Genomic DNA, 12,517 nt, shown 5'->3' on the forward strand with positions numbered 1-12,517 from the left:
CATTAAAAGTACTGAGTTACTGAGGTAGACCATGCCCAAATATATTGCAGGCATTAGGGAGGCAAGGTAAGCAGATATAGTATGTACACTAAGTTCAAGGTCAGCCTGAGATTCATACTAAGAATATTCTTTGGAAGAAAAAAGAAAACAATGGTTGAAAATGAAATTCCTTTTAACTATCTATTACAATTTATTCATTTTGTACCTGGACTGTATCCACTTCCAAATCCACCCATCCCCTCCCACCATCCCCATCTCCCACTGTGCACCTACCCTAGTCCACTGATAAGGGAGTAGGAAAAAAGAAAAAGATAGTTAAAACACAAATTATTAGTGAATACTAGAAACAAATTAACATATTTAGTCAGTGTGAATAATTTTGACCAGTGATTAATATATAAGGTTATACTTTATCTTTCTTCCCACAGGTGAAATTTGCTAAGTGAAGACATGATAAAGCATATAAATGCAGGCTTATTACAAATAGTTCTAAGACGGTTCCCAGCTCCTAAGGAATATGGCCATGGAGGCTCCCATGTAGGAGACATAAACATTGGTGAAGACAAGTATGTGAAGAGAGAGAAAGAGTGAGAGAGAGAAAGAGAGAGAGAGAGAGAGAAAGAGGGAGAGTAGAAAAATATAGAAAGAGAAAACAAAATATCTGGCTACATAGGGAAGAGCCTCTGGGAGAGGGCAAGCGATTCTACTAGACTGGAAAGTTAAGGGTATAGGTGGGGAATGCCAATCATGCCATTGAGAAGGTAGGGACTGAGGGATGCTGGGAGAATCCACTTCTGTCAAAAAGGCACCTCAGCAGCTTGTCTCAGGTGTGAAGCACAACATATGATAAGTAAAACATCCATTAGGTTTAATAGCTTTAGACAGCAGAGAAGACATAAACAACTAAGTAATCTCACCAAGCTCTATATTAAAAATTTCCTGCCTGTAAACTCTTTCCCCATTCTCAGCTATTTCTCTCCTGCAAAGTATTCAAAGAATGACATTATCTTATTGAGCAGAATATATCTCATTTAATGGGATAGGTCTTTTCAACAATGTCATTCCAGACCAGATTAGAATTTCATGGAATCCATTGATTTACTAGATGATCACCTAAGGGAGATATAGGAATGTTTATTCAGAATATCCTTATTCTTGCCAAGCAGAGAGGTTACAGCGATAACAGAGTGGAGACTGAGGAGATTTAAAACCCAATTTGAGACCACGAAGTGGTGGCCTGCATGGCATTCTGACTAACACTTACACGTATCTGTGAAGAAAAGGAAAGCATTGAAGAACTGGAGAATAGACACACCATAGCTGTGTAGATACATAGAATACAGTAGGAGGCAGCTTGTCCTCAGGTACAGCCCAAAAATTAATTGCACTCTGGGACTTTCTTTAACATCCAAATCTCCTTCCATTATAGTTCCTCTATGCTCTACAGGAATCTGTAAATGCCTGAATTCTCCAGCCTTCTATTGACCACTGTTTTAACCTCAGGCTCCCCTGACAGCAACCTGCACAGCATCTGGGGTCTTCACCACTCAGGGCTCCTAACTCAATGTTTGCATGCATCAGGGGAACAGAATACAATCCACTTCAGAAAAGTTGGTCTTCATGCCTTCAAGTTCATTTTCTCTCTTTGCACTAGGCATAATTTCCAGAAAGAATATACCTGACATATGTCTTGGTGGGTTCCCATTGATACCTATTTACCACCTGTGAGATAAACTCAGTCTGGTGGCTTTGGTCCAGTGGTCAGGCACTTTTAAAACACTTGTATTGTCAGTTGCTCTCCTGGCCATTTTTTGGATACTTCCATATTTTTGTGAAGATAGTGGCTCAGAAACTTCTTTAAGCACCAAGCCTAAGTTACTTTCTTATGTTCTCAATTTTCTCTTTCTTCTGAGTCATCAGGGCTGAGTTAAAGATGTAGTTAGGATCAATCTTTCACACGTAAACGCTATTCATCACACTTTCATGGGGCTAAACATGTGGCTCAGTGCCTAGGAGAACTGCCTGCACATTTTCATTTTCAAAGAAATTTTATCATTGATATTGCCATGAATTCATCAATTATTACATAACAATATGTTTATAATGTGAAAAAAGACAATGTTTTAGCGATACAATATCTCAACTAATCTTATTGGAGCATCAGGGAAACAGAGCTGTAGGAAAGGATTTTGGTGTCCAAAGCTGGAAACCAGACCTCAATCCTCATATTGAGATGACCAAACGATATGTGACAAAGTTGTCCCCCACTCTTTACAAATCTGACATGGATTAAAACCACATAATCCTGTCACATGCACACACCAGAGGTGTTTCTTTTTAAGTAAAATCCTTGCTGTTACATTATCTAGAATATTTATGCTATATATTTCTTATAAAATGCAGTAATTCAAGATGAAATGACAAATGGATGATTTGGAGGAACATACAGAATTACAGAACGTCCAATCATATATACATGTTCATATCACATAAAGCTATGCAGTGAGATGCAGTTGATTACTGATTAGATCACTTCATTACACCTCTATGAAACATGAAAACAAAGCCTTGAGTTACCATATGAAACACATTCCTAGGGCTTCTCTTCTGTATCATTCATTCATGAACGTGAAGCCTATAGAAATGTACAAAGGTTTTGTTATACTAAAAACATTCACAAGGTTTTCTCTCCAATATGATTTCTTTCAAGGCTTTGAAAAAATGTGACAAGGGTTTGCTGGTTATATTCATAGGGTTTCACTCCAGTATGAAATCTTTCATCCATTTGGAGATCACAGCAATGTGCAAAGGCCTTACAACGTTGAGTATATTCATTGGGTTTCAATCCAGTATGAAATCTTTCATGCCTTTCGACATCACTACAATGTGTGAAGGCTTTACCACCATGATTACGTTCACAGGGTTTTTCTGCAATATGTGTTCTTTTATTATTTTAGAGATTTCCATGTCATGAAAAGGCTTTCCCACACAGATTACATTTTTATGGCTTCCCTCCAGTATGTGTTCTTTTATGCACTTCGAAAGAACTGGGTTGTGAAAAGCATTTAACACACTGATTACATTCATAAGGTTTCTTTGCAGTGTGAATTCTTTTATGCCTCTGAAGACCACTACAACATGCAAAGGCTTTACCATATTGATATCATTCGTAGGGTATCTCTCTATTATGGGTTCCTTTATGCCTTTGAAGACTATTGGTTTTGAAAAGGCATTACCACATTGATTACATTCCTAGGGTTTCTCTCCATATGTGTCTTTTTGTGCACATGGAGGCTACCGGATTGTGAAAAGACTTTACCACAGTAATTACATTCGTAGGGTTTCTCTCCAGTATGTGTCCTTTTATGGACTTGGAGTGTACGGAGGTATGAAAAGGCTTTACCACATTGAGTACCTTCATAAGGTTTCTCTCCAGTATGTGTTCTTTTATGACTGTGGAGATTACTGACTTGTGAAAAGGCTTTCCCACAATGATTACATTTGTAGGGTTTCTCTCCAGTATGAATTCTTTCATGTCTCTGGAGAGCACTACAACATGCAAAGGCTTTACCACACTGATTACATTTACAGGGTTTCTCTCCAGTATGTGTTCTTTTATGCATTTCTAGACTAGAGTGCTGTGAAAAGGATTTGCCGCACTGAATACATTCATAGGGTTTCTCTCCAGTATGTGTTCTTTTATGACTGTGGAGATTACTGACATGTGAAAAGGCTTTCCCACAATGATTACATTTGTAGGGTTTCTCTCCAGTATGAATTCTTTCATGTCTCTGGAGAGCACTACAACATGCAAAGGCTTTACCACACTGATTACATTCATAGGGTTTCTCTCCAGTATGTGTTCTTTTATGCATTTGTAGACTAGAGTGCTGTGAAAAGGCTTTGCCGCACTGAATACATTCATAGGGTTTCTCTCCAGTATGTGTTCTTTTATGCATTTCTAGACTAGAGTGCTGTGAAAAGGCTTTGCCGCACTGAATACATTCATAGGGTTTCTCTCCAGTATGTGTTCTTTTATGCACTTGTAGTGTACCGAGGTTTGAAAAGGCTTTACCACATTGACTACATTCGTAGGGTTTTTCTCCAGTATGTGTTCTTTTATGAATGTGGAGGTTAATCAATTGTGAAAAGGCTTTCCCACACTGATGATATTTAAAGGGCTTCTTTCCAATATGTGTTCTTTTATGCCTTTCGAGATTTCCGTCCTGTGAAAAGGCTTTACCACACTGATTGCATTCATAGGGTTTTTCTCCAGTATGTGTTCTTTTGTGCATTAGGATATCACTGGGTTGGGACAAGGCTTTACCATACTGCTTACATCCATAGTGCTTCTCATAAATATGTCTTCTTTCATTCCTGTAGGGATAATTGGGCATCTGTAAGATTTACCATAGTCATTACACTGATGAATCTTTGTGTCGGTGTAAATTAAGTTTGCAATTTCGTCTAATTGTAAAATGAAGTTGCCTCTTAACCTTTTATCACTTTTCTTACATTCATAGTTACCCCCTTGACTGTGGGTGTTTTGTACCTTCCAAGATAACTTTGGTGACAAGAAACTTTATTACATGGCTCACTTTTAGCATAATTTTCTATGTAAGTGGGTTTTCACATATTTAAAAAGACCTTGAAAGAGTCAGCTTTACCACAGTGACTGAATTCATAAATTTTTCTGTAGTTGGATTCATACTACATTTGTAAATGAACCATAATAGAAACAACAGTTTCCACAGGGCCAGAAATTATAGGGATTTTCTCTAGTGAGTCTTTCTTTTTTTTTTTTTTTTTGGCTATATTCCCAATTAGTTTGGAAAACTAATCAAGTATATTAGTGTAATTTATTAATAGTCCCCTGCTTTGCCTAGACTTTCTGAATGTGATACAAGTTTATGATTCATTTTTTATTAATAATGAATGAAGGAACACATGAAAAAAATATAAACTTATAGTGTTGTCACCATCATGCTTTCTGTTGTATGCATGTATAGGATAACTTAGAAGCACATGGTGATGTGCTTCTGGAAAATGCCTACTCAGGAAAAGCAGGCTTTGCTGGATCCTTCCAAAAAGTATCTCAACAAAGATGCAATGACGGAGATCTACAAGAACATCATAGCTATGGAGGACATGATGAATATTCTTTAACAATTAACTAATAATTTCATTGTGAATAATTATTAATAAATTCAATGTAAAGTTGCACCACATTCAGAAAGTCTACTCAAAGTAAGGACTACTACATATTTTCTAATTGTTCTGGAAGAGCGAGGTATGTTTCTTCTTTCCATATCCATACCCTCACATGACTTGTATGAATTATGACAAAAGAGATACCTATTAAAAGAAGAATAACAAATGAAAGATTCCCAAATCCACAGAGTTTGACTCTTTGCTTGTCAAAGACATGTGCTATTGTGATTATGGTTCCTCCACAACAATATTCTTGACTCTCCTACCTTCTGTGTAAATTAGCTTAGCAACTTCCAGGATTTGAGTAAAATCACCTTTGCTATGGAATATTTTCTCATAAGGAGGTTTTGAATATTAAATTATCACCTATTCAAAGAATATGCCTTTTGCAGTATAAGTGGTATGATACTCAACAAATTTGAATTTTTAGAGTATCTAAAAAGGGATATCAGTAATGATTTATCATTTTTATAGAGGAATTTTAACACTGCATTTGTAAAGTGAACCAGAATGAACAGAACAATTTGCAAAGTTCCAGTATTCATAGGGATATTCTGTAGTGTGATTTCTTTGGCTATATTCTCAATGAGTTTGGTCAAGTAATTAAGTATATTAGTTTAATTTATTAATAGTCCCCTGTTTTGACTAGACTTTCTTAAAATGATGCGAGTTTATGATCCCGTTGTTATTAGGAACGAATGAATGAACACATGAAAAAATATTAATTCATATGGTAATCAGTATCATGCATTCTGTCATACAGAAGTATACTATAGTTTAGAATGCCCTAGGAAAAAATGGGGCAGACATACCCAAGAAGAGTAGATGAATGGAAATATACAAGCTCAGGGCTGAAATCAATAAATTAGAAACAAATAAAACAATTCAAAGAATCAATAAAACCAAGAGCTGTTTTTTGTTCTATTGTGAAAATCAAGAAGATAAACAAACCCTTAGCCAAACTAACTGAAAGGCAGAGAAAAACTATCCAAATCAACAAAATCAGAAACAAAAATGGAGACAACAACAAACACAGAGGAAATCCAATCTATCATTACGTGGAAGTACAAAAGCGTATATGCCAGAAAATTTGAAAATCTAAATGAAATGTACACTTTTCTTGATAGACTTCATTTGCCAAAATTAAATCAAGATCAGGTAAATAGACTGAACAGTCCTATGTTTCCCCCTCCCCAAATAGAAGTAGTCATCAAAAGTCTCCCTTCCAAAAAGAGCCCAGGGTCTCATTGTTTCAGTGGAGAATTCTAGCAGATCTTCGAAGAAAAGCTAACTCCAGTTCTCTTCAAACTATCCCACAAAATAGAAAAAGAAGGAACATTACCAAACACATTCTGTGAATCCACAGTCACATTGATACCTAAACTACACAAAGGCCCACCAAAAAAGAGGACCTCAGTCCTATCTCTTTTATGAAATTAAAAGCAAAAATACTAAATAATATACTTGCAATCTGAATCCAAGAACACATAAAAGATATCATCCACTAAGACTGAGTAGGCTTCACCCCAGGCATGTAAGGGTGGTTCAAAAGAGGGAAACCCATCAATGTAATCCACCATATAAACAAAGTGAAAGAGAAAAACCACATGATCATCTAGATGCCAAAAAAGCATTTTACAAAATCCAACACCCATTCATGTTAAAGTGTTGGAGAGATCAGAGATACAAGGCACTTACATAAAAATAGTACAGGCAATATGCAGCAAGCATTTAGCCAACATCAAACTAAACCCAGAGAAACTTAAATCAATCCAAATGAACCCAGAGATGAGGCAAGGCTGCCAACTCATTCCTATCTCTTCAACATAGTACTTGAGGTCCTAGCTAGAGCAATAAGACAACTAAAGGAGAGAAGAGGATACAACTAAGAAGGGAAGATAAAGTATCACTAATCACAGATGATATGATAGTACACATGAGTGACCCCCAAAATTCACCAGAGAACTCCTTCAGCAAAGTGGCTGGATACAAAATTAAGTTAAAATAATCAGAAGCCCTCCTATATACCAAAGACAAAAGGGTTGAGAAAGAAATTAGGGAAACAACACCCTTTACTAATGACATGAAGTACCTTGGTGTGTCTCTAACCAAGCAAGCAAAAGACATCTTTGAAAAAAACAAACAAACTACAAATTCCTGAAAAAATAAATTGAAGAGGATAACAGAAGATGAAAAGATCTTCTGTGCGCATGGATGCATAGTATTAACATACTGAAAATGGACATCTTGCTAAAAGCAATCTACAGATTCAAGGCATTTCCCTTCAAAATAGCAACATCAATCTTTGCAGACCTGCAAAGAACAATTCTCAACTACATATGGAAAAAGAAAAAACCCAAAATTGCCCAAATAATCCTGTACAACAACAATTAGTCTGTAAGTATCAACATCCTTGATCTCACGCTATACAACACAGCCATAGTAATAAAAACTACATGATATTGGCATAAGATCAGAATAGTCGATCAATGGAACCAAATGGAAGACTCAGAAAAAACCCACACACCTACAGTCACTTGGTTTTTGACAAATAATCCAAAATCATACAATGTAAAAAAGACCAGCACCTTCAATGATGCTGGTCTCACTGGATATCTACCTGCAGGAAAATGCAAATAAATCCATACTACTCACTCTGCACAAAACGAAAGTCCAAGTACATCAAAGATATCAACATAAAACCAGACATAAAAGTGTCCCAGTTTAAACTCTAATCCTTTAGAAGAAAAAGTAATGGCAGGAAAGCCGACACAATCAGAAAAATATTTGGCAGAATATGATACATGCATCTCTCAGGAGACAAGAACGGAAATGAGCTTCTTAAGGGGTACTACATGGAGAGAGGAGGGAGTTTTACTGGGATAGTAATAGAAAGACAGGTTGGAGAGAGAGAACTGAGGTCAAGATCAAATGAGCCAGAGAATAAAAAAGAGCCTGAAGATTAGAAAAGACGGATGGAGTTAGTTTGAGACTATACAAAGCAATTAGGTGACAGTAGAAAAGATAGATTTAACAAGGAAGCTAGGAGAGGAGTTTGATTAAGAACAGGTGAATTGAATCAACCATTTATGAGCTCAGAAAGAATAAGACAGGATTTGTCTATTTAGCAGTAATTCTCAGAGGCCAAAAAACTCCTAGGCCTAAGGTAGGTTGTATGGAACCTAGAATCTGCCCTACCCAGGCGTAGGGTAGCAGACAGAGGGGCAGTAATCTTTGGAGACCATGATTTCTAGATTGAATAAAAGTCCTTTTTACAGTAATATCTGTTTAGCAAAGGTTTCACTGTCTTCATTCATATCAAACTGCCTTGAAAACAAAATAACAGCTTACATTGAGGAACATGAGGTTGGGAGAATTTAATATTCCTTAATACTCTAGAATACTGGATTCTTTACACTATTGCTTTCCTTTAAAACTCCTGGGACACATTGAAAATTTTTCACAGGTATATTTATATAAGCTTCCATGAGATAATTACCTTGCATATCTTTTCAAACTTTGACACTGTTCTTCAATATTATGGTCTTCCCAATTGTAGCCTAAAATATATACCAGAAAGAGCTGATATTTTACTGAAAATTGGGGAAAATTTAATTTTCTCTCTTCAAGGAACTTTAGAAACATGATTAATTTATTCTTCCTCATTCCAATTGAAATTACATAAGAGCATCATTGAGAAAAATCAACAACAGATGTCCACTTTAACCAAATAGTGAAAGAAAATTTACTGTCTTACCTATGACTGTAAGGTACTTGTAGGTGTCTATAATCACATCTTTGTAGAAATTCTTCTGGGAAGGATCCAGCAAAGCCCACTCTTCCTGAGTGAAGTACACATTCACATCATCATAGGTGATAAAATTCTAAATTATTCCAAATATGGGTATAAGTGAAAGCACAGTAGTGGCAACAATGTAAAAGTATACTTCATTGACAATAAATTCATATAGTTCTGGTTCTTCCCTGAGTTATCTCCTGATAGAGAAGTTCTGATGTACTCACCTGGTCATTTTAGAAGTAAACTAAATGAGGAGGTTCATCTCAATCGGAAACCTTTGAATAGAATTTAGTCTTACAAGAGAAATGTCAAGTAACAGACATAAAGTAAGAAAGTCAAGGATGGTGATGAACAGTACAGACCGCAGATCACAGAAATTGTATGCACAATTACTAAGTACAATAATTATGGACAAGCTCTTGTATTGGCTCATGACTTTAATTCTAGTAGTCAGGAAGCAGAGGTATGTGTATTTCATTGTGCTGCAAGGTTGTCTGGCCTCCAAAACAAATTTCATGACATCCAGATGAGGTAGAGTTAAGGCCTTTATCCACTGCAAAAAAAAAATCATTCAATTAAGAAAGATACAAAGAACTCCATGGTATTTCTGAAGTTCCAACAAAGAATTGTATATTCAATACAGTTCTATATCTATCTTCCAGAAACCTGAAGTGTCCCAGTTTAAACTAATATTAATGAAAGTTTACTAAAAGGGAATGCATGTTCAAACAGGTACAAATGGACAGATGAAAACATTAGTCCTGGAATATTTGTCCATTAATGAGTAACATAAGACGGCTGAAGTGGATCAACAATGAAAAGCACTTGTTGGTCTTGCCAATAACTGGCCTCAATTGCCAGTGCTTACATTCAGGCTCACAACTACCCATTACTCCAAATTCTGAACTTCTGAGGCCATCAGCTGACTATTGTAAGGATCAGGTACACAAAAGCTGCATAGTCACACATAAAGGCAAAATACTACTCATATTCACCCAGTTAAAAACTCAAAACAAGAACAAGAGGCAGGAAGAATGTCACACACCTGCAATATAATGACTCAGAAGTCTCAGGGAGTGTTAATATCATGAATACATGACATCCTTAGACTAAGAATATATTCTCTGGCAAATATTAATACATAAAGGTGGATGTGGATCAACACAAGAGCATATGCTAGGCCATGCTTGCATGGAGACTAAGGCGGTATAAGGGGGATCTTCCCAATATCTTTGTTAATGCAAAACCTATTCTCAGGATCTTCTCTAGTGCTCCAACACTGAACACGTGTGGTTCCTTCCCCTCCATACCATCCAGCATACATGAACACCCTAGCCAAGCAGGTCATTAAAATAGCAACACTCATCCAACACACTTTCTGAAACTTCAGAGTGCTAACAGAACCCCAAGAACAAAACTCCCACATATCAGATCAGCACTTAGTCCTATAATTGCCCCAAACCCAGATGCTTAGACACCAGTTTAGGAATAGATTCAAGAACAGTCAGGGAATATGTCACCACCTGAGCTCAGCTATATTACCACAGCAGGGACTAACTATCTGAAATTTACAAAACTTTTTACAGAAACATAAAGGAATGTATCTTCTCATCATTTCATGAAACATCCTCTATAAATGACCACATACTCAGACACAATGTAAGTCCTAAGAGCAAATTGAAATAACATCCTGTATCCTATCAGACCACCCTGGCTTAAGGCTGGATATATATATAGCATCAGAAAGAACACAAAGTTTACAAACTCATGGAAAGTGAATAAACTTTGACCAAGTGAAAAATAAATGGTTTCAAACAGAAAAAACAATTGAAAAGCATAAAATTCATAGAAAATAAATACATATCACTTGCAAACTCATGGAAAAAAATGAGGAATGAAAAGAGATGCTAAGAGGAAACTTCATAGCACAAAGTGCCTACATAAAGATATTAGAGCGGATTCATGCCATCAAGGTAACAGCAGACCTGAACAGTCTAGAACAAAATATGTTAGCACACAAAAGGAGTAGAGATCAAGAAATTATCAAACTGAGAGCAGAAAAAAAATATAAAGAGATGATAAAGAATCCAAAAAATAAAGGTTTGGGTTTTTGAGAAAATCAACAAGATGGAAACACTCTAATCAAACTAACTAAAAGAGAGAGAATATATCAAATCATAAAATCAGTAATTGTATTAAGAATTTTTGTTTCCTTAAAATTCCACTCATGTTATGTCAATGTGTTTTTCTTTTAACCCCAGGCCTGGAGCAAGAGGCTGCTTCAGTTTGTCCACAGCTGTTACTTATGATTGTCTCTAGCAGGCCTGAGGTTTTGCCACCTGGACATAGTTATTTCTGAGTCTTGTGGTAAAGGTACACATGACAGAGCCATGAGAGGGCCAGGGGTCTTTGAAGAAGGAAGAAGCTGCTGCTCTTCCTGATGCTGTTTACCCGCACTGCTGCTCTGTTTGTCACTGCTGGTTTGTTGGACTGCTGGATATCCTGGTGACTAAGAGGTATTGCCCCAAAGAACCTGGCCACCCTAAACCTCACAGAGCAGCTTAAATGGACTTATAAATCATTCCCTTCTAGCTTTTGTTCTCTTTTACCGAGTCAGGGTGTTGGAAAGAATAAAGTTTTGAAGATAGGTAGAGATTAAGAAATGGATAAATAAAAGAAATTTAATAAAACAGTTCCAATTGCTGTTTGAGTAGACTTCTAGAATCCAGATGACAGAGACTGGTAATGCCCCAAAGAAGTCAATTGGCCTAACACATTTTGTGTTCTCTTTCAACAGCTTAAATTGTGGCATTCCTGCTCATTTCATTGCAAAGCAAAATGTTTGCTTCTTACAGAACACAAACAAAAACAAAAAATACTAAACAACCTGTGGCCCATCCCTTCAAGGCATCTGTTCACATGCTTATCCTTCAGGTCACCTATGCCTGTGTCCTTACATCAAAGTACCCGCTACTGTGTGGTTACATCTGAAAGCCAACACCCATTTGTGTTCTCCTAGACATATTTTTTTTGAGGAAAGACTACTTCAGCCTAGAAAGATGAACTTCTGTTGGTATCTCCATACCTGACATCAAGATATACTAATAGCAATAGTAAAAAACTACCTGGTGCTGGCATAGAAATAACCTGAGTGATCAATGGAAACAAATCAAAGACACAGATAAATAAATAAATACAATGGAAAAGATAGCATCCTCAACAAATAGTGTTGCTCCAAATACAAGTTCACATATAGAAAAATGCAAACAGATCCATATTTCTCACCCTGCAGAAAACTCAAATCCAAGTAGATCAAAAACTTAAACATAAAGCCAGATTCCCAAAATGTGCAAGAGGAGAAAGTGGGTAACACTCTTGAACTCATTGGTCCAGGAGAGACAACTTCCTGAACAGAACATCTGCAATGCAGGCGATAAGATCTACAATTAATGAATGGAGCATCTTGAATCTCAAAAGCTTTGTAAAGCAATGGACACTATCAAGACG

The 12,517-nt window shown here is 36.5% G+C and overlaps 1 pseudogene; it reads right to left on the bottom strand.

Moving 5' to 3' along the window:
- LOC132651266 (zinc finger protein 844-like) overlaps positions 1–12,517 on the bottom strand; it is a 110,316-nt pseudogene that overhangs the window by 90,709 nt on the left and 7,090 nt on the right.

This window comes from Meriones unguiculatus (assembly GCF_030254825.1).
Source record: "Meriones unguiculatus strain TT.TT164.6M chromosome 13 unlocalized genomic scaffold, Bangor_MerUng_6.1 Chr13_unordered_Scaffold_44, whole genome shotgun sequence".
Classification (NCBI taxonomy): Eukaryota; Metazoa; Chordata; class Mammalia; order Rodentia; family Muridae; genus Meriones; species Meriones unguiculatus.